This window comes from Cornus florida, unplaced genomic scaffold (assembly GCF_030987335.1).
Source record: "Cornus florida cultivar Cherokee Brave unplaced genomic scaffold, ASM3098733v1 CherokeeBrave_3.0.0_Hap2_Chr04, whole genome shotgun sequence".
Taxonomy (NCBI): Eukaryota; Viridiplantae; Streptophyta; class Magnoliopsida; order Cornales; family Cornaceae; genus Cornus; species Cornus florida.
Genome location: NW_026775574.1, coordinates 80,310,870 through 80,335,365, shown reverse-complemented (window position 1 = coordinate 80,335,365; position 24,496 = coordinate 80,310,870).

Sequence of the window (24,496 nt, the reverse complement as noted above, 5' to 3'; positions counted from 1 at the left end):
CTATTAAGCGGGATTCAGTGTGATGTATCAGGGGAACCTCCACATCGACAACTATGCAAAATAGACAATATTGATGGTTTGAAATAGGAAAAGCGGATAGAAATTACACATGCTGATACAACACGCTCACACTTGCACTAACTACCTAACGACTAGATTTGGGGCATGAGCCACCAGCTAAGCTTTTAAAAGAAAAGCAACCTAATAACAACGTGGAAGACCACGGGAAAATTTTTGACACTCGGGTGTATTTGGTGCTGGACCTCTCTCTTTGTCACAGAATACCTCCTTTTATAATGCTGGGCGAGATGGCACATCCCTTAAATCTAGATATTTTGTATGGATGGTGAAGATTGGCTCTTGATGCCAGCTGTTTTCAACAGTTCAGAAGCGATTGAGGCAAGACTTTGGATGGTTGCAATGGAGTTTTAGACAGTTGTGTATAGGGTGCCACGTGTTGCATATGTGCTGGTTGTTGTGAATTTGCTCTCCAATTCAGTTTTTCTTGCGCGCAACGTTCTTGACTGTTCTTCCGACGCATGGCTGATGACGAAAATGGGTCCCTAGGCTGTCGTGGATTCTTAGTTCTCTTGGGCAAAGACTGATTCTTTGGGCAAGGATGGACAATGGAAGCTCCCCTTTGAGCTATGTCGCTATGATTAGACTTTGTGCAAGCTTCTGGGCTCTATCTCTGATAGAGGAAGTAGGGCAATATTTTTCAGTGCAAACACACCTCAGTGAGTTCAACAAGATTATTTATGACTTATCAAATGTCAGTGTTATATTGAGTGATGAGGATAAAGACGTTATCTTATTGACATCAGTGCGCTATCGTAAGAATTTGTTTTGTACATTGCTTTATTCACAATCTCTTGTTGCTCAAGAAATAAATAGTTTTGATAGAAGGCAAGGAGGACAGGATAATTGGAGAGGTAGAGCTTCAAGGAACTGGAATCCAATCATGGAACGAGTGTTCTAGTTTTGTGGACAAAAGGGATATTTGATATGGAATTGTCCTAAAAATAAAGAAAGAGAGTCCAGTACTGTTGTATAAGGAGTGAATACTTGATTCTGCTTGTTCCCATCATGTGTGTCCTCGTAAAGAGTGGTTTACCTCCTTCAAGCCTATAGTTGGTAAAGACTTTATGGTGGATAATTCTTCTTGTGATGTTTTAGGGACTATGACAATCAATATCGAGACCATAAATGGATTGGTAAGGACTTTTACTGGTGTGTATCATGTTCCAAGTGTTAGAACGAACGTGATTTCTTTGGGTGCCTTGATTTCAAGAGGCTGTTGCTTTGAAGCAAAGCATGGACTGATGAAAGTTAGAAGAGGTCCACGTGTCATGCTCATCGGAAAGAAGGTTGGTAATTTTTATGTTTCATTGGGTAATATTTTGTTGGGTGGAGATTAGCAAAATTGAAGTGTTAGCCCGTTTTGAGATCTACTACAGTGGTGGAGGATAAAGAGCAGCAAGTGAAAGATGAAGTCTTGGCAATGACGATAGCACAAACCTTCATTCCAGAATGAATGGTTTGGTGATATGACTGAGGATGGTTTTCAAGTTCGCAAGTAATCCAAACTCGGGATTTTCTAAGTGGGTGAGTGTGATGGAGTAGCGACAAAAAATAAATAAATAAATAAATAAAAAGAATGATGATTGAAATAGAGATCTCGAGTCAAGGTAAAGAATATTAGCCAAGGTGAAGATTTGCTAGAAGAAGTTCCAAATGGAGACAATTTGAAAAGGATGATGATAGGGTGTGCATATCATAAGCATTTATGAGGCATTTCACATATGTTGATGTACATTATTCTTTGTCCTATGTGCTTGGGATGTTTGGATGATGGTAAGTGCTTATGTGCTATCTTGGTTATGTGTAGTAAAGCTATGTGAAAATTCCTTGATTTCCCCAATTCATATGATATGATCCCTCTCTCATTCTCATTCATTATGTGTTGCTCACGGGTCTTTAAGAGGGGTGTTTTAGGCATACTCTACTAAGTCGTCGGGCTCACCCGAATATTTAAACATTTTCAGGGAATGGTAAAGAAGTGATAGAGAGCATTCAAGCTCACCCATGAAGCAATTGAGGAGATTGGACTCATTTTGTCGGATGCAATGCATAGACCATATACATGTTTAAATTTTTTATGTGTATAAGCATTGTTTATATAACCATGATGGCTTCACCCTTGTAATCTTATTTTTTGTATGACTAAACGTAATTTGGGCATATATCTTGACTTTAGTTTCCATATATGTAAAGTTAAACTGAACTTGGGAGCTATGTTTTTATGTAAATGAAATACTTTTCCAAATGGATGGAAATGGATATGCAAATGATTGGATGATTTAGTATATTCATGTTTAGGGATGTAATGGGAGTCATAGATATTTTATTTATTATGTTTAAAACAGGTTGGAAAACATTTTATTGACCCTTCACGGGACCAAAATGGTGCCCATGACCTTTGACATTTTATGCATTCTGCCAAGTTGAACCAATTCAGCCCCTATCAACCGGTTGAGATATGAATTTAGGTTCCGAAAATAGGCTACTGCCCAAGTTGAACCGGTTCAAGTGTCCCCGAACCGGTTCAAGCGTTCCAGAATCGGTTGACTTTGGACAGATATCAGTTTTGGAGCCCCAACTTCGAGTAGCCATAACTTTTTTATTTTAAATCCAAATTGGGGCGTTCTTGAGTCCAAATTGATTGGCTCGAAGTGAGATTTCCAATGATATCAACCCATCCTCAAATTTCAATCACACTGAGATTTATAGCTGTTTTAGTGAGGTAGTGTCGGGAAATCCTTCAAACCGGGAGTGGGTAATTGTGGGAAATCATAGCTATGACCATTAGAAACTTGTGAAACGGGTTTAATTGGCTATTGTGATCATAAAGAACCCCATTTGGCACATTTATGGTCAACTCATCATCCTTCCTTGTATGAAATGACTATTTTGCCCCTAGTAGGCCCTCAGGTTGGGTAAGGACCCGGACTTGTTTTCACCGATCGTTAATGTCAGTCCCACCGGATTTGGGTCGTTACAATCATGCCTACCATTTCCGTGATGGTTGTTATAAAAGGGATTACACAGTTTTGGTCCCCCAGTGGCAGGATGCAAGTGAGGAAGGACTAAAGACAAACCTAACCATTAGTATTTTCGAAAGTGACTGCTTTGAGGCTTCAACTCGCACCAATAGCACCAGTGCACAAGTATCAAATTAATCGAAAATAAAAGCCATCTACAATTAAATTTTAATTTTTTGTTAAAAAAGTTTTAAACTGAACTTGTTTCAAAATTGTGGAATGTATGGAATAACTCGCTCTAATTAATTTGACATCTAACATGCATGGGAACAAACACAAAAATCCAACAGTGGGCACCTCAAAATCCAAATTTTCAATAGTGTAAGAGTAGTTCTATAATCTGGAGAATTATGATCATAGCTTCCCAAGCTCAGCCAGAGTCATCATGATTATCATGCACCACCAATTCTTGTACTAAATGGGTACCTCTGTTGGTATCTAATACCACTGCTTTATTGTTGCCAACGTAAAATCTAAATGGCATCTGCAGCTAGCCACATGAACTCTCAACTTTAATTCAGGGATATTTCCAACTTATCTTTTTTAATAATAATAAATGAAATAAAATAAAAAATCTATTTAACAAAAACAATCTTAAGCAAAATTAAAGTAAATTTTGACTCTTTTGCCTAAGAGAACTTTTCATTCATGAAAAAAAATAAAAATAAAAATAGTTGTTTTAGAAATCTTTCTTTGTAACTTGACTGAGAAAAGGAAACATATAATGGTAAATACAAAGAACTTTCAAATGCCACCAAGAATCCCATGATAAAGCTGTCAAAAAAAAACAAAAACAAAAAAAAAAAATAGGAGATTTCACAAATGAATTGTGACAAACAGCAAAAGATAGGGAAAAGAAGGGGGAAAAATATGCACCATTGCATTCAATAATAGGTTCCCGGTATTTTAAACATTTAAATTTTTGTTACATGCTCTAATTTGCATTGCTCCTTTCTTAGGTAATTCTTCCTTGGAGAAATTTTGGATGGCATTAGAGATGACAATTTATGAATAAAATAGCAAAATAATACCGGCAAAGAAAAAACATGATAAAATGTTCTGACTCACCATTAATTAGAGGGAGAATGCATGTTGCATAGTGCACATAATGTAGAAGCTCTTCCTTGGAATAAAATGTTTGACCAGTCTCCAAATTCCTGAAACACTAAAATAGCCGGAAAAAAAAAAAAAAAAAAATGAAAAATCCTTAAAGTTCTGGTGTCGGTTGATCCTTATCTCAATTTTCTTTTCTTTTTTTTTTGCTTCAATAAGTAAATAATTAGAATAGATAGATCAGTAGATGCTTCTGTTTTTCTAGGAGCATATTCTGTTGTGTAGGCTGTAGGAAAATACTCAGTGTCCTATAGGCTATAGCATCAACAACATGCAATAATTAACAATTACAAACTAATCAGTTCAGAATCCATTGCAGTGGAACCTAAGGTTTTCTTGTTCACTTCTAATTAGTCGAGATCTAATATGTATTGTATAACCAACATGTAACAAAGCACTTCCATTCTTTCACTGTCATTATAGTAGCAACCTCTCTGTTTGGAGAGAACACAAAAAAGAGGGGAAGAGAGAGGGAGAGAGATAATCAAGTCTATTTTGGCAACTTTGGACTCAAATCACCAACAGTTTCTTTGCAACTTCTTTATAATAAATTCAATAGTTTATTCGCAACTGAAAACAAATTTGTTAGTTACAATAGAATCTATACGAAAGTGAACCAAGCATGCACACATCATTGTCTTATTATATTGTGCATAAGCAATTACATTTGGATGATTTTCATCCATCTTTTCCAAGAAAAGTAAAAATAAAATATATCTTATTGGGTAAGTGATGGGTCATGGGTGCCCAATGATTCTGTCTGTGGGATCTATTCTATTTTTCCAGTCCTAGAATGGTAAACAGATAGAAGTGAAACCAAAACACCAGTTTTGGACACCCCTACACATGGGACAGTTACAGGAGAGAGTATATAATGGGGGACTACAGGAAGAACTGATCCAAAATTGTAGAGCACAAAATCATATTTTCAATCATTTACCAACACTTTCTGTAACAAGCTTCTCCAACAAAAATCATTATCATATCATAGGTTTACACACTTTTTCATCATACACTTGAAACCAACCTTGTTTGCTTAATAGATAGATTATTTTATGTATAGCAACTTAATAAAATAAATAAATAAAAAGAAGAAAATAACTTCACGCCTAAATTAAAGAAAAAATCAAAGTAGATACCCACATATTTTAATAAAGTTATGATGATCAAAGCAAGTTCACCTTTTTCACTAGTAAAGCACATGATAAGCAGGATAGAACTTAATAATATCCAATACATCTCCATTATCTCTTTGCAATGAGAAACATTTTTCCAAGAGATAAATTATAAATATCTTAAAAACTGTTCTTTCAAAAGATCCACAAGATTAAGTCCGTTTAATCTGAAGATTGTTATCTAATCAGAGGAAACAAAAACAGATAATAAGTTGATAGTCACAATTATAAGTTGTTTAGATGCATGTGCACATCCAATGAATTGAACATTGAAGGTGCACAGAAATTACAAAGAATGTTTAAATATGAGTAACAATATGTTCGAAAACATCTTGAAACACTCCCCGATAGTTCAGAAAATAATATAGTTGAAGTAATGCGGATGAGATTCTATTACGACAAACGCAGCGAACCAAACAACAATTATGATAACACGACAGGAAAATAAACACACCACACAAAGAAAACAAAGATTTATACATGATTCGTCAAAGCCTACGTCCACGATGGAGATCCGGCTAAAGTCTTCACTATGTGTAAAATCGGATATTACGAGTTTCAGGCGCTCTCTCTATTCTGTATGAATTTTAGTGTCTCTTTCACAACTCACTCCAAACCCTAAACGCCCTTATATATCGGGCTAAAAGTGAGTATTAATTAGGGCCCACACAAAGCTCAACAAATGGGTCATTGGGTCGCAAGAATGTGAACATTAGAACCGGTGCCGGCCTTCTTCCCGGTGAAATTTTGTTCTCCCTCCTTCATCTGAACATTATTAGATTTCATTTACACCCTTTTATTTGTTTCGTCTTTAATAGACTGAGATTTTCCCCTCTTCAACGTTAACCCCAATTTTCTTAGGGTTCTGTCCGTTCTGTTACTCCTGAACCGTGACAGAGGTTTGGATCTTGACATTATAGATCTCATCCTCTGTTACAAAGTTAGCAAAATCAGGTTGGATGACATGTATTATCATTTTTACCCCATTGAAAAAAAGCGGGTCACAACGCGGTCTGACACCAAATTCAGGCCACAACATCACAGATTCTATGATAAAAATAGGACTAATTTCATAAGATATATACAAGATGAATCTAAAGCATGACAACAAATATGCATCAAATTAGTCCAAGTTTGATATAGATTAGGTCAAATCATTAAAAAAAGGCTAAACTATGATCGTATAATGATCAGAAAATAAATTGCAAAAATTTTAACAAAAATTTCTCAAAGGACCATTACCTTATTTGAACATCAAAAAGGCTATTTCTTCATCATGATAAAAGAATGTGCCAGTAACTTCCCCTTGATCTTCCCCTTCTAATCCAGCCATTGGCATCTTGACTAATGGTTGGACACAAAGCCTTTTTGTTTTTCTTTTTATTCTTTTATTAATCCAAATCTTTGATGCCCCACTGATTTAGTTGTAAATCAAAAGGGAAAAAAAATTGAACCACACCGATTAATCTTTCATCATTTTGAATTTTCCACGCACATAAATCAAGAAAATGACTTGCTTGAACCAGTCACTTATTTTCCAATCCTTCCTTCCTGTGAGAAAGTCAAGCTACCACAGGTCCACAACTCAGTCCAGGATCAGTAGAACCTGTTGCTAGTCCTCCCTCTTTCCCTAAAATGGTAAAGAACTCCCCACTCTCAATAGAATCAAGTGAATAGCTGGCTATCTGTGCCATTATTGACAGTATAAGATTTAAAAGGTGTTTGGAACCATAAATGTTATACAATGCTATTTTGGTTCTTTCTCTAAACGAGCTTGCCTACAAAACTGATTCATGATCCATCAATTTGCACTTAAATTCTAGAAACCATCAAATGCCACTATGTTTTGTTAGGAAAAATGGACCTAGTAATGTAAAATATCACCAACAAGCACCTAAGTTTTCTAAAGCAGACTGAATTTACTTGATCTGGCAGGATAATTTCCAGATGATTTGCTCTCTCCTCCAGTGCTAGGATGCTGCTGTAAGTTAACTTCTGAACATAATGCCTAAGAGTCAAAAACCTTCACTGAAGGATAAAATACTAAAAGTGCTAGCTGATAATTGATCCAGTCTATAAGAAGTTCAAGAATCATTCAGAAATGGGAATCCCACATCTCGGAGAATTATTAAGGAACGGGAGACGAAGGAGGTAAATTTCTTGTTGGAACTGTTATATGGATGGTGATTCAGAAAGAGGCTGCAGATTCTACTATGTGGACGTTAGCTTTGGGTGGAAATTGGTCAAATCATTTTATAAGGTGCTTTTATGAATGTAGTGGTCAGTCCTCTTCGAAAGCCATACAGTGCACAAAGGCTTCCTGAAAGGTGGCTTTCTTTATATGAATAACACATCTGTATTCACCATTGATTATCTGAGGAATTCTTACAGATTTATATTGTATGAAGTGTTACCAAATGCCCAAGACGCTAGAGGTCCTTTGGAGCCTAGGCGCACCCCTGAGTGAAGCGAGGTGCAAAATTGAAAAATTAAATTACTATTAAATCATATTCATATTCCATATTAAAGGCACAAATGTTGTCAAAAGCACACTTGGGCACACAACAGGCGCAAGTGTTGCAGCTGTATGAACCAGGAGCCTAGTGCCTTTAACAGCACTGATTGTATGAACAAAAAAACATGCAAAGAGTGTGTATCATCATCTTCTTCGTTATGAGATTGCTAGGGAGACCGGAGATGTCATGCCTTATGTTCTCAATATGTAGGGTGACCAGGGTAATGCCAGGGCCAATTGGAGATATGCTGATAACTTGGAGGGGAGTCAACTGTCAAGTGAGGAGGAGTTCCAGGCAGTTTTGGGAGATCGCTCTCTTATGCTTGATGTGAAATCTTTGGACTACAAAAATTAGAAGTTTTTTTTAAGGCGTGAAACTTTCAATCTAGTGGTTTTAATTTTTGAGTCCTTTATTTCTTCGGATGAAGAAGGCACCAGAACCATTTCTTTTTCCCTTTTCCTTAGTTTATAGGTGACATGTTTTAGTATGCAGCACTGAAATCTATTAGCTTCCAATATCATGACATAAAGCCTGCTAAATAATCATTTCGACAGCACAGTTATTAGTTTTTAACGGTTTTGTACTGCATCAGGCAGGACTATCAATGCTTGTAAGAGAGTGTCCTCGTCATATCCTACTTCAATAAATAATTGCTTTTAGGAAGGGAGGGGGGCACTTTGCTATTTAACATTAACTAATTCACAAAACGATAGGCAAAATTACTCATCAGAAAAATCAGGATTATTAACATTCCTTTCTAAATGAACATAATTATGAATTAACACTATCCTGCTTCGTAGTGCCAAATTAATGAGGGTCATCAATTATTGAGTTTTGTTAATGTTTTGCAAATTTAGACAGACGATTCTAAAACTGCACATTTCCTCATATGTAACAACACCTTACATTGACTTAAATCTTTCAACATGTGAAGACTAGTAAGGTACACATTCATTAAATAGAACATCAAAATCGACTTCTTCTTTATAGTGTGCGGTACCCAAAAGAACAAGCAAGAAACCTTAGCAAACTCGATGTACAGATTCAATCACTCTAGCACATATGTGAGAAGCTAATTTCAGCAAATATATCATAAGACAACACAAATACGAAAACCTAATACATTGGCTCATACAATTAAATCATAATTAGAATACTACAATGAACTAATCAATGTATCGATCAGAGTAGAAACAATAATTTCCAATAATTTCAGGGGAAGATGTAGGATTACCTCTGCTTTAGAACCATCCTTGCGATTTTCATAGTTTTTTACCCAGCCACTAGGAAGCGATTCGGCCCTATTTTCTTCTGCCATGTACAAAAATAGCTTTCCTCTAGGCACTCACGATGTAAAGATTTGCCTTCTATGGTCGGAAATGAGATGCAGCAATAGCTCTCTAGTAAGCGGTGAGGGAGTCGAATGAGAAGGATCAGTATGCCCTAATAAGTTTCCCTTGAAAGCTTCACAATCTATTGCTCTCTACTATATATTTAAGATAGAAACTGTGACATTGTGATAAGAATAAGGATATTGAGAACAGCTAAGAAAATATTCTCTAAAGCCACGTGTTCTCAATCTTCTGCTTTGCCAAAAGAAGAGACCCTAGAGCTAGAGATTAAGAACTGTTTCCACAAAACCAACCTAATTTTCACTAGCCTATCATGAGGTAATTATTGGGTTGACACAATGCCTTACCTTGTGGGAAATTAATCAACATTTATGGCCGTTAATAATCATGGTTGAAAGTAACAGTTGTTAATGTTGTCGCACATTAACGGACGTTACAAATTAACCATATTAGTCTCCCATAATTTCAGTCATAACACCCTCTCTCCATTGGCACTAAGAGTGAGAAACGTGGCTTTAGAGAATCTTCTATTTCTTAATTGTTTTCAAGACCCACTTGATTTTTACTAGTCTATCACGAGGTAAGTATTGGGCCAACATTACTTATCTAAAACAAATGAAATAAAAATAAAAAAGTACTGGGCCAACATTAATGCTTACCTTGTAAGATATTAAGCACCGTTTCTGGCTTTCAATATCTCATGATCTAAGCTTAGATCATAAATCAAGAAAATCAGACAAGAAATCAAATTTGTTCTATATTTCATTTTTGACATCACTTAAAGATTAGTGGGGAGTTGGGATTCCGTGGTTGACAGGTATTCGAAGAGATTAGCAGGTTGGAAGAAGCAATACTTGTCAAAAGGGGGTAAAGTTACTCTTATCAAGAGCACCTTGTCGAGCCTCCCCACTTATTTTCTTTCTATGTTCCAAATCCCTTGTTCCATTGCAGAAAGGATTGAAAAAATTCAAAGGGATTTCCTTTGGGGTGGTAAGGGCGATGAGTTCAAGTACCACCTTGTCAGATGGGAGAAAGTTTGTAAGCCTGTAAAATTGGGTGGACTTGGAATAAGATGATTAGTTCCTTTCAATCTATTCGGAAGGGATGGGATGTTTTTTCAGCTCATATCAAATTCAAACTCCGTGATGGACGTTGCATTCGGTTTTGGGAAGATCTCTGGTGTGGGGATCAGCCACTTTCTCGTACATTTCCAAGATTATTTAGTATTGCTGTTGATAAACACGCCTACATAGTCGACTGCTATCGGCTTGATAGCAACGGGATTATATGGAATGTGCATTTTCGGCGCACTTTTCAGGATTGAGAGATGGACGAGGTATGTGTTTTTTTGGATCTTCTGTATCGACAGGAGGGCGTTGGCAGAGGTAATGATGTTTTAATTTGGGTTCCCTCTTCCCATGGTCGTTTCGAAGTTAGATCTTTGTTCTTATATTTGTCAAATTTTGTTAATCGAGACTTCCCGTGGAAAACTATTTGGCAGTCTATGGCTCCAACTAGGGTGGCTTTCTTTGTTTGGACTATTGTGTGGGGAAAGATTCTGACAATTGATAATTTGAGAAAAAGGGACAATTGTATAGTTAATCGTTGTTGTCTATGCAAGAATGATGAGGAGTCCGTTAATCACCTCCTTTTGCATTGCTCTGTGGCGATTGATTATTGGAATCTTATTGTTGGGTTGTTTGGCATGTGTTGGGTTATGCCACGATCTACTAAGGAATTGATTCATGTTTGGAGAAGTTGTCGAGTGAGAAAAGACGTTCACGATTTCTGGAGAATTGTACCACATTGTGTATGGTGGTGCATTTGGAAGGAGAAAAATATCAGAATGTTTGAAGGAAAAAAGTCGCCTACGGAAATGGTCAAACTTTACATTCTTCGTTCTCTCTTCAATTATGTGAAGAGGAGCTTTTGTTCTTCTTCATATGATTTAATTACTTAATTGGATTCTTTAGGCCTTAGTCCCGGTTCCACATTTGTAATTGGGACGCGATCCCCTCTTGAACGCCTTTTTTTAATGTTATTTTTACTTATCAAAAAAAATGAATTTGTTATTTCATGTCAAAACTTACCGGTGGTTGGTGACAATGGGACCTAGAACATTATTTATTGAGTAACTTTTTATCCTTTCATATTCGATGAATTTAATAATAAAATTTTACCAAAAGTGACATAAATTTCAATGTAAAATTTATGACCCATATGAAAAACATAAATTCAATAAATATTTACTAAAATTCCAAATTTACGCTATTTTGGGGACATGTGGCTCTTTAAGAGGATATCAGTGACAAGGAAAAAATCCCTTTTTAACAGCTATATCCGTTATATTACAATCATTACACAGCATGTCTGTTACACCGTGACCTTCATCATTATGGAAACCATTCTATTCTTTAAGATCTCATATGATACATAATTCAATTGTTATTTACTTTTAAGGCCACATATAAGTCATATTGTTATAAGTAGATGAACTATTGAGTGTTCTACATTTATGCTTAGCGATGCCTATGAAAAAAGGTATGACATGAATCCCCACATCCAAGCCAACTAGCCAAAAGAGCCACAACATTGTCCTTTGCTACACCACTGAAAAATTCATGAATCCTATCCTCAATCTTGCTTCCTACTCCATTTGTCCCGCTAGCAACAATTGCAAGTTAGTCAACATACTAAATTATTAGCAGCTTGTAAATAAGAAAGGAAGAGATGATGAGATGAGAAAGCATCACAAGTAGAGAATACTTAGCAAATTGGTATTGTGGATGTAAGCAAATTGGTTATAACCCTAGGAAGAAGGACACCACCTTGCAACTCTAATAACAGAAGATGTGGTGGCAGTGAACAACAACTAGAGGCAATGGAACTTTGACAAAGAGGAAAATGACAGCCTTATGGCACAAGTGAGAATAAGGCTGATTAACCATTAACATACAAATAAGGAATATTATTTAATTTTAATATATGAATAAAATGGATGAATTCTCTTATGCTATGTTTGGTAGGAGAGATGGGAGAAATAAGTGGAAGGGAGAGATATACTGATGGATGAGAGATCCATTGGGAAGGAAAGGCGTCCTTCCTCCTTTTATTTTGTTGAATTTAGCTGGATGGAAGGGAAGGAAATGGATTATATTATTATTTTACCAATAAACTTTAGAAATACAAATTAACAAAATTTAAATGAGGGTAATTATGTTTTGTTCATTTTTATTTAACAATATCCTGCTTTCTTTCTCCTCTTCCTCCCACTTTTGGAGGGAAGCGAAATAGTAGGCCCAAAGGGATGAGGCTCCTTGCCCTATGCCTCTCCCTTCTACCAATCAATAAAAGCTTACTCCATCCGTCTTTCCTTTCCTCCCTCCCTCCCTCTTCCTTCACTCCTACCAAACATAGGCTTAAATCGAATGCTACCCCAAACACAACTGAGTTCTAATATCCTTTCATACCTACCATTCCCTAGAATAAAACCTCACCCAACTTGTCCTAATAATGTCAAGCAAAGAAATAAGTGGAAGGGAGATATAAAGTGATGGATGAGACATCCCTTGTGAAGGGAGGACGTACTTCACTCTTTTTATATAGCTGCATGAAAGGGAATGAAAATTATTATATTACTATTTTACCACTATACTTTTAGATATATAAATAAATTTACAAATTTAAATGAGGATAATAAAGTTTTTTCACCATTCAAAAATAAATTACATTAAATAAAGTTTTTCACTTTTATTTAACAATATCTTTCTTTCTATTTCCTCTTCCCAGTTTTGGATGGAAGCAAGGTTTTGAATGGAAGCAAAGTAGCGGACCAGGAGGGATGAGTCTCCTTCCAAGTTTCCTCTCCCTTCTACTACCTATCAATAGAAGCTTACTCCATACATCCTCCCTTCCCTCCCTCCCTCTTCATTCCCTCCCTCAAATCAAATGATACTCCAAACATAACTGTGTTTCTCATCATCGTTCATACCCATCATTCCCTAGATTAAAATATCGCCAAACTTGTCCTAATAAGGTCAAGCATAGAAGATTACCTTTATTTGTTACGGTTCCATCACTAATCACTGTATTTTAGAAATTGTACAATGTTAATTCATTAAAATAGCTATGACAAAATTAATAATATGATAATATAATAATTAATGGATAAGGTAAATAGTCAGATATCTTTAAAGTAACCTTGATTAAATGTAGTACATATCAAACCAAGACAAATCTTCCCCCTAAAAAAATGATAAGTATGGAAATGTCAAAGAAGTGATGCACACGGGTCCAATGCTCAAGAAGTGTCAGTATACGATACATGTCTAAAGAAAAAATAGCTAATTTTCTGAATTGTACTCACTTCTGCACTAGCACCCAATAGGTAGTTGTCACTTGTTACAGAAATTGCACTCAATTGTCACAATCAAGTGAACCTCTCATACTTGGATTGACGGAAAATAAAGGTTGAACGCCACCAGACGAAGAATTTGGCACTATAAGAAAGGAACAAAGGGTGCATTTTTTGAAAAGATGAATTATGTACTTTTTTGATAAATTTGATTCCATGAAGAAAACAAAAAGCTTATTGATCAATAAGATATTAAGAATACATGATTAATTTTTAGCAAAGAATTCATGCTAATTTACCAAATGTGACCTTTAGATATTAGTACACAGCACAACTAGATCATGTCTTATGTGTATATCGTGGTTATAGTTAGTAAAAGCAAATCTTCCATCAGCTCTACTTTAGAATTAATGGGTCATAGTTCAAAAGATCACATTTAAAGAGTTAGTTGATGTTAGAAGGATTAAATCATCCCAGATGTTTATTTCATTAGATGAGCCATACTTTTGGAAGTAATTAAGTGTTTCCAGTAGCTGTATCTTAGCTACCCCAAATATTTAAATGAATTTACCATTCCCTCGAAACAGTTGTTCTCTTTTGTCATTGCTAGAAATCTGACTAGTCTCTAGAATTTAGTTTTTAAACAACTTAGGATTTGTCTTACAGTGGTGTTGCTTCAACTCCACAGTACAACCCAATTTATAGTATGTAAAAAAATAAAAAATAAAAAGACTATGCAAACTAAGATAACATAATCATGAGGTTCTTCAGTTATTCTCGCAGTCAGTACTATTGCTGGGGGAAAACTTCTCTGTGTATGCCAGGTCAGAACCTGCAACTGCTCCCACTTATATCTCTGTACTGAGTATGGGGTATCGGAATCCCAAAGCAATCCAGCTACCTTCTTTCTAGTAGAAGGCAATACAGTTTTACTTGTTCTTATCAAATGTTTTATTTAAACAACAGTTATTATGATTGTGGAATCGAATTAGAAAGAAAATAAATATAATCATCTACCAAGAGGTGTAATTAATGTTTTGTATGTGATTAAGGCAATCACAGTTGGACTCATTCACAAATTTTCCATTTCTGTCAGCTGAGTAGCATAGTGGGCATTTGTGGATGTGTGTGAGTATTTACCTAACCTAAAAAATATATATTAGGCTTTGTTGGCCCTTTGTCAGATGGTGCCATGGCTTTTAATCCTATTGGTAGCAATTTCTAATGTTCTTTAAACCATGGTTGATGCTAATTGAGATTGGTAGTAGGTTTACATAGATAAGGCTAGTTGGTGATTTTCTATCAAGTGGCATTAGTTAACTGAAAATATAAAATTTCCTAGTACAAGCAATTATTTTATAATTAGAATCAGCTCTGACTAGAATACATTAATATTTTAAAAATACAATGTCTTTCAATACTCTTTAAGTAGGTTCAATTATGGAATTGAACACACAATAAGCCATCCATCTGTCATGTATTACCACTACAAGGGAAAATAATTTGTCAATTGAGGAGTCTTGTAGATTTTCTGTGAACTAGAGACAGGAACAGTCTGTTCCAAATTTTCATCTGATTCGATCTTATCAAGCAATGGTCAAAATCTACATTTACCGAAAAAGAAATAAAATCCAGTTCTTTCATAAGTGTCATCATTATGAAAGGAAATTAATAAAATAGAGTAGGAGACAAAATGCACACAAAACCTAGGACCTCAATTTTACAACCTAAGAAACAAACAATTTGACATATGGCTCACACACACACACACACACACATATATATATATAATATAGAAACAAATGAATAACGACTGATAATTAAAATGCCTTGTAAGTGTCCTATGAACAACAAGAAACAGCAACACTCAGTTCCAAAATTTCATCTGATTCAATCTTCCCAAGCAATAAAATTCATATCCTTCATTTGCGTCAATGAAAGGAAATTGATCAAACAGATTTCTGAGACAAAATGTAAAGAAAACCTAGGACCTCAATTTTACGAGCTAAGAAACAAATAAATAACTACTGACAATTAAAATGCCTGGTACGTGTTCTATGAACATAAAGAAATGGGTCAAAATCTACATTTACCAACAACAAAAAAAGGCAACAAAATGAAATCTTTTTTTCTGTGTCATCATTATCAATAAAAATAAAAAAATAAAAATGGTCATAAAGACAAAATCTACTCAAAACTAGGATCTTAATATAAAAGATAACATAATTTGCAATATAATATATATATACACACACAGAGAAACATGACAAATATAAAAGATACATGTACATACATACATATAGAAACGAGTCCAGGAGGATGAATTTCCCCTTCTCTCTCTAAGAGCGAGGAGGACGCATTAGATTTTGTAGAGAACTCTGAAGAATTTGGAGACTGGTCAAACATTTTATACCAAGGAAGATCGCTTACCCAGTGCTGCTGTCAGAAAGAACCCTAATGTGAACGAGGGTTTGATGTCTATGGCTTCTTTATATATTCTCTAAAAAAGCATAATAATAAATAATAAAAATAAAAATAAAAATAAAAATAAATAAATAACCCCCATGGAGATTCTAGTGCTGTATACGCAACGATGAAGTTCTACGATGTGTAGCCGTGTTCCCGAGGTGTTATAGTGTCATGCCCCTCTTACTTGCCTTGCCTTTTTTGGTCTCTTAATAAATTTTCCTAAAATTATTTTTCAAACAATCATATATTATCACCATTTTATGAACATTATAAATCATCCTTAAGTTTTGAAAAAAAAAAAAAAATTTATAGAAAAAAGAAAAATCACTTGAGATTACTGTAATGTATTTTTTTTTGTTTTTCCACTTTTAACTACCAAACATGTTCAACCCCTACTAAAGATGCAAGAAATTTCTCTCTATTTTGACGGAGTAATTTTACACTTCAAAGATTTTTCGATCCACTTTCCCTCTCTTTTTTGTCTATTTATAGACGGTTACAACCACTCTAGAAGCTTTCTAACTGACTTTCTTGTGATGGGCTGGCCTTGTCAACTTTCCTTCGTTTTGGGTCCAATTCCTTTCATCCTACTTCGGGCTCATCTACTGATCTCCTGGTTTTGGCTTTACTCAGTGAGGACTTGCTTCATTTCAGTTGCACTTACTCGACCCACTCTTAGCAATCTAGATCGTTCCAAACCCAGGCCATTTTTAGTATCCTCATCTGCCCCCATAATCTCTCCCTTATTTATTAGGGTGAGGTTATCGAAAGAACACAATCATAACATGACGGCTCGGAGCGGTGTTATAGGGAAGTGAACGGTTGGTTCAGAGACCCACGCTTCGAGATCTGCTGCATCATTTTTACCATAACTCCTTGGATGCTGAGTCATTTTCACTTTTAAAATCTCAACTTCTCAATTTTTGTCTTCCTTCAACCTTTATTACCTCCATCTTCCAACATCATCTCCTTTGATTATCTCCGTTATCTACCTGTATTTTTTGGTGAACTCTCTCCTTTGCGATTCGACTTTCACTCTGTCACAAGGTGCTCTGCAAACTCCCTTTCCAAGGTTAGTTCCTTTCTCTTGCTACTCTCTTTAGAAATCTCACTTAAAAACTTCCTTCCCTTTTCATGGCTCCCCTTGATTTGGACGATATTCGTTCAAGGAACAACATCCCGAACGACGTCTCCCTCAAGGTTTATCCCCCAGATCTGGATGAGAGCTCCGGCGAGGGTCTCCTTCCGGGGGAGATTCTATTCTCGGCTATTCATTTGAATGTAATTAGGTTTCTTTTACACCTGTTCTTTTGTTATGTCTTCAATAAATTAGGGCTTTCCCCTCTGCAGGTTAACCCTAACTTCCTTAGGGTAATATCGGTCCTTCTGCTTTTAAATCGTGATAGGGGTCTTGACCTAGATATCATTGACCTTCTCCTTTGCTATCGAGTTAACAAAATCAAAAATAGTGAAATGTATTTCCACTTCTTCCCCATTGAGAAGCGATCTATCTGCAAGGACGAGCTCTCATTTGAAAAGGGTTGGAGGAAAAACTTAATTGGGGTTAGTGGAAACTGGCGAACTCATTCGCTCAGACCTTCCTCATCCCAACCATCTTTGGAGAATGCTCTGTCCCTCAATATAAGAAATTTAGGAAACATCTCACCGACTGCCACTGTGAAACCTACCTTCCTCGTTTCTGTACTTTTCTTTGTAGATGCCTTCAAATAAATCATGACGAGTTAGTTTACAGTGTTTGCAGGGCCAGGCTTGACATTCTGAAGGAGAGAGTTTTGAACAATATCCCCTCAGCCACTGACCTGCTCACCCCTAACAATATTTCTGATATATCTGTCCTTGGATCTACCATGGAGAATATCCACATTCCTTCTTTCAGCAGGAGGATGCGTTCTGCCCCCACTCCTTCAACTTTGCCAGCCACCATTGTGGCCACCTCACCCGTCCTAGTCATGGCTCAAACTAACGACCATCCCATCGTTAGGCCCTTTGCATCAACCTCAGCTGAAGTTCAGCATATCGTGCTGAACAATGAGTCCTCTAACATTTTGATTAAACTGGAGGACAAGCAAGGCGAGTCCTACCATAATTCCACCATCTTGTTTCATATAAATAGAGGCCTAGACCTCCAATAAAACGATCGACCAATATACACTTGTCTCTGAGTATTATAATTGCTTATTTTGAGTGATATTTTTCTTTTTATTTCTTTTAATAGAGAGAAATTTTACACCTACACTTTGGCGCCGTCTGTGGGAAACGTATAGAAATATACTCCCACTTTTGTTTCAAATTATTTCTGTTACTATGATCTGGAATGTCGAACGGAGAATCTGCAACAGCTGTTGATCAACAGATGGAGTTGATGCAAAAGATGCAAGAGGAATTCCTATATCAGTTCGAAACACTTCGTTAGGCGAACGAGGCTAGTGTAGCCCAGATTGCACTGCTTCAATAGCAAAATGACACCCTTTAGACGGTGATGGCTTAGTTGAAGCCGCAGCTACCACCAATTGATATGGCCGCACCTCCCCCAAACCAAAACACTCCTCTAGTCAACGACCCTCAGGTCAATGGGGCACGGCCTAATGAGGCTCGGCCCAACGAAGTTCAGCAAGAGTGGAGGGCAAGGTCTGAGGTGGTTGCTTCGGACAATCTTCCTCGTCGCACGCAGGACAAATAGGTCGAGTCCAGCCGTAAGCTTGGCATGGTCTAATGGCATTCCAGATGGCGCAGGCGTACATGAGGCTTTTAACGAAAAATGACTCCTGAGGATTCAGACGCTCGCCGAGATAGCCAGGGAGCATAAGAACTCCCTAGTGAAGACTCCACTCACCGATGATATATACCTCATTGATAGACTTAAGAAATTCACTATGCCATCCTTTACCCAGTTCGATGGCATGGGGTATCCTTCTTGTTACCTCAATTACTAAGCACAAAAGATGGCTCTGGACGATCACTATGATCCGTTCATGTGTAAGGTTTTTTCGACTAGCCTAATAGGAGCTGCATTGGAATGGTTCAGAAACAGGCCACACAAATCTATCCTGGACTACGAAACTCTTTGCACTATGTTCCTAGCTCAGTATTGCGGAAACAAGAAGCAAAAGAAGAGTATTGCTAGCCTCTTTACCATCATGCAAAAGAAAGGAGAAACGTTGTAGGAATTCTTGTCCAGATTTAACATGGTAGCCTCGGAAATAGCAGATTGCCATCCTGCGACTGCAATAGAAACATTTAGGCTTGCAATAATTTAGGGAACCAAGTTCTATACCTCCCTAGTCAAAATATTCCTCTCCAGATATGCAGACCCTCAACGCTAGGACGCAGATCTACATTCGACTTGAGGAGAATGTAGCCTACCGAGTGCAGCATGCCTCGTTACAGTGGAGAATAAGCCTCGGGATAGGGCGTCAAATCCAAAAATTCAGAGGAGCCAACATGCCGCCTCAGCACCGGTCATTCAAGTACCTAAGAAGAGGCAAAGGACAGAGGAAAAGTTCACACCTCTTTGCACCACCTTGGCTCGACTATTCCAAGAAAATAAGATGAAATTCACAGCCCCTCAGCCAATGAAGCAACCCCTAGAGTAGAGGGACAAGAGTAAGCACTGTGCCTACCATAGAGATTACGGGTATACAACAAATGATTGTAGATCCTTTAGGCGGCAAGTGGAGAATATGATAATCAGGGGTGAGTTGGCAGACTACCTCACAACGAAGGAGTACATGAAGCCGTGGGAGGTCAACCCTCGGAGAGTTAAAGGTAATTAAGTAAAGGTCATCCATGCGATACATGGGAGATCAGAAGATGACCAAGAATTGGAGGAAGTATATAGATCCAGGCTAAGGACAACCCATAAGCTAAGAAAGTTGTCCTGGGTGAACACTGTCACCTCGGGCAGTATTAGTATTGGGTTCGGCGATGCAGATTTATCTAAAGTTCAACTCCCCTATGAGGACCCACTAGTCATCAGCCTTCTGGTGGCAAACTGCATGATAAAAAGGGTTCTGATAGACCTGGGAAGCAGTGCCAATATTATCACAAAGGCAAAAATTCGAGCAGCTGGAGATCCTATCATCATCAATCCGGCCCACCTCCAGTCCCTTGATGGGGTTTGACGGCACGAAGGTAGACCCCCTTGGGGTGATTGATTTATCCGTCGCCGTGGCAAAAAGGACGTTGAAGGAGAATTTTATTCTAACGGAGATACATCCTTCTTATAATCTCATTATAGGAAGAGGTCAGATCCACCGAATAAACGGGGTTCCGTCCACCTTTCATCAAGTGATGCGATGCTTGTCTCCGGATGGTAAGGAGGTTATTAATCTTTGGGGGGGATCAAGTCACCGCCAAAGAATGCTACATGTTGACACAGAATGAGGTAAAGAAGATAGTAAAGCAGTCTAAACTAGTTGCAGCTCCTGGGAGTATGTCTAAACAGCAATTACAGAGCCCTCTGCCTAAGTACTTAAAAGCGGAGGATGGAGCTGAAGTTGCAAAGCCTACTGAGGAATCTCTCGAGGCTGTTGAAGTAATCCTTGGCGATCCTCAGAAAGTCACCTATATAGGTTCTTCCCCCACAACCGAAGAAAAAAAGCGTTAATTGATGCTATTCAACGAAACGTAGATGCATTTGCTTGGGATCATTCAGACATGGTAGGAATCAATCCTTCAGTCTCATGCCATAGCCTAAAGGTGGATTCAGCGTTCAAGCCAGTTAAGCAAAGACACAGAAGGTTCGTTCCTAAGCACAATCGAATTATTGCTGAAGAAGTAAGCAAATTGCTTCAAGCGGGCTTCATCCGAGAAGTGCACTATCCACAATGGCTCTCTAATGTGGTGGTAGTTCAGAAGAAGAATGGAAAATGGAGGGTATGCATAGATTTTACCAATCTCAACAAAGCCTGCCCTAAAGACAGCTTTCCACTACCCAAAATAGACCAGATGGTTGACGCTACCACTGGTTTCGAAAGACTTACATTTCTTAATGCATATTCCGGCTATAACCAAATCCCTATGATTCTAGAAGATGAAGAGAAAACTGACTTCATAATAGAGAATGGCACCTACTGTTATAGAGTTATACCCTTCGGACTCAAGAATGCTAGGGCAACTTATTAGCGCCTTGTTAACAAGATCTTCGACGAGATGTTGGGAAAGATAGTTGAGGCCTACATTTATGACATGGTGGTTAAAAGTGTGAAGAAGGAGGAACATTCCAAGCACCTCCATGAAGTCTTTGACACTTTGAGAAGGTATAACATGAAGCTAAACCCTTCGAAGTGCTCTTTTGCGGTTTCTTCAGGGCAGTTCCTCGGCCATATTGTCAACAAAAGGGGAATCGAGGTAAGACCGGCTCAGGCTCAGGCCCTTATACAAAATTAAGAACCAAAAACTTATAGGGAAGTACAGGTTCTGACTATCTGAATCGCAACTCTTAGCCACTTCATCTCTCGGTTATCAGACAAGTGCAAATTGTTCTTTGATGCAATAAGATCCAAAGACAAAGATATATGAGGACCTTAGCAGCAAGTTGCTCTTAATTAGTTAAAGTGCTACATGGCTGAACCTCCAATTCTGTCAGCTCCAAAACCTGGTGAGACTCTTATCATGTATTTAACAATCTCCTGCATAGCCACAAGTGCAGTACTGATCAGGAAAGAAGGGAAGAATCAATATCCAGTCTTCTACACCAGTAAGATAATGACGAATGCAGAAACATGATACAGCAAAGCAGAGAAGATTATACTAGCATTGGTATATGCAAAGAGAAAGCTTCGACACTATTTTGAGTCATATAGCATCACAGTTCTTACTAACTATCCCATGCAAGTCATTCTTTCCAAACCAGACTTGTCCGGAAGAATAACTAAATAGGCAATCGAGCTCAGTTCCTTTGACATATCTTATAAACCAAAGGTGTCACATAAAGGACATGCATTGGCTGATTTCCTACTTGAGTATGAAGATAAGCCCGAAGACCTAGGTCCTCCTGAACCACGATAGGAGCTTCAGGTAGATGGTTCTTCGAACCTAACTAGTGCTGGGGCCGAAGTCGTTAGCACAACCCCTAAAGGCACCAAGTTGCAGCAATTAATCTGTCTGACTTTTCCTACTACTAACAACGAGGCTGAGTATGAGGCTTTGCTTGTCGGGCTTCAGTTAGCAAACCAGCTCCAGGTGAGGTGTCTAAAGGTTTTCAGTGACTTTCAACTTATTGTGAATCAGGTGACAGGCAAATATCAACCCAAAGAAGACAGAATGAAAGTATACAAGGAGGTTGTGGAGAGTGCTACGTGAGGATTCGATCAAATCGAATTCTACTAAGTACCTCGTGATGAAAACTCTGAAGCAGATCAGTTGGCTGCAGCAGCATCTTCTTCAAACGAAGATTTGGTCCGGATAGTACCAATTGATATCTTGGACGACCCTAGTATAAGCTCTCGGCAGGAGATAATGGTGATCCCAAATATTCCACGAGAACCATACTGGATGGATTCGTTAGAAGCTTACCTCAAAGACGGAACTCTTCCGAACCAGAAGGCCGAGGCACAGAAACTCAGGCTCAGTGCAGCCAAATATTCTATCATCAATAATCAATTGTATCGGAAGTCGTTCTTGGGTCCCTACCTAAAGTGTTTAAGTCTCACTGAGGCCTCCACGATTTTGAAGCAAGTCCATGACAGGGACCGTGGCAACCACTCTGGTGGCTGGTCCTTAGCACATAAGGTCCTAACTCAAGGTTATTTCTGGCCATACCTGGCTCGGAATGCTAAAAAGTACGCCCGAAGATGCGATAAATGCCAGCGACATGGTCCAACGAAACACCAACCTGCGGAAGACTTGCAAATGGGGGAATGATATGGTCGGTACTTTGCCCATAACTATGGAATAAAAGGAATATGTGTTACTAGTCACAGATTACTTCACAAAATGGGTGGAGGTAGAGGCTTATTCGAGCGTGACTCATAAGTAGGTCAAAAGCTTTCTATGGAACAACGTAATCTGCTAATTTGGAGTACCAAAGGTTATCATGATGGATAATGGTCCGAACTTGGACAATGAAGCACAAGAAAATTCTTCGCCGAGCATAGGATCAGGCAAAAGTTGGCTGCAGTTAGCCATCCGCAGGGAAATGGGCAAGCTGAAATAACTAACCGAACCATTTTCAGCTGCCTAAAGAAAAAGTTAAAGAAGCTCAAATCAAAGTGGTACGAGAATCTGCCTCAGGTGCTTTGGGCATATCGAACCACCCCACGAAGGCCACAGGCGAAAGCCCATTTGCCATGGCCTATGGGTATAAAGCTATCATCCCCATGGAGTCAGCAGTTCCTACTCTTCGGATTCATTTGGTGCTCGAAGGGAACAATGATCGGTAGCTCGAGCATAGCCTCGATCTCTTGGAAGAAAAGAGGGATACTGCAGCAACCAGGCTCGCTTCATACCAACAACAGTTGCATAACAGTTACAACAAGCGAGTTAGGTTTAGAAGTTTTGTGGAAGGAGATTGGGTGCTGAAGCAAGAAACAACCCATGTTAAAAAGTTATAACCCAATTGGTTTGGACCTTATAGAGTCACAGAAGTGGTGGGGAAAAGAGCTTACCGATTAGCTGAAGCTGATGGTCGTCCAATTGCGCATCCATAGAATGCAATACACTTTAAAAGGTACTATCATTAGACAGTATAATCCACTCGCGTTTACGTATAGACAATATATTTGTTGCTATACAAATAAGGCTGCTTGTGGCCTATATAATAAACTCTTATATTTACGATTACATCTTTTTCCTTAAACGAATGTGATGATTCACGTAATAGATAGTATTGGGTACACGCGTAATGGTCACATGTATTCAGTGAGTTTCTTTGTCTCTAGACATAGTTAATCTGAATGGGTGGTCACTTTTTATACACATGTTCATTCTAGGTTTGCCTTTTTCTAAACTTTACTTTCTTTTCGTAAAAAGGGGCAAGATGGGTACCCAACATAGTACTACATAGTAATATCACTATTTCGAAAAGAACACAAGTAGGCAAAACCAAAATTTAGGCTTTACGTTCACTTTGCTTGAAAGTTGTTTCACTTTACTGTGGTCCCACATCGATAAACAGTACCCTTTTTACAGTACTTTATATAATGAAATATTAAAGTATTTGATTGCATTACAAGGAGGGCCCCTTGGTAATAAAAATAGCGCAGCCCAGATTGCGCTCGAAACCTTGTTATCAGGGGGCATTCTTTGCAATAATTCTTTTGAAAGATTCTGGCCCACATTTTAGGCTTTATATTTGTTTGTCCCACATCGCTTGGGCATAGCCCTAAGCTTTTTCTTACATAGGGAGCTAGTAAAGTATTAGAATGCATTACAAAGAAGGCCCATTGGTAACAGA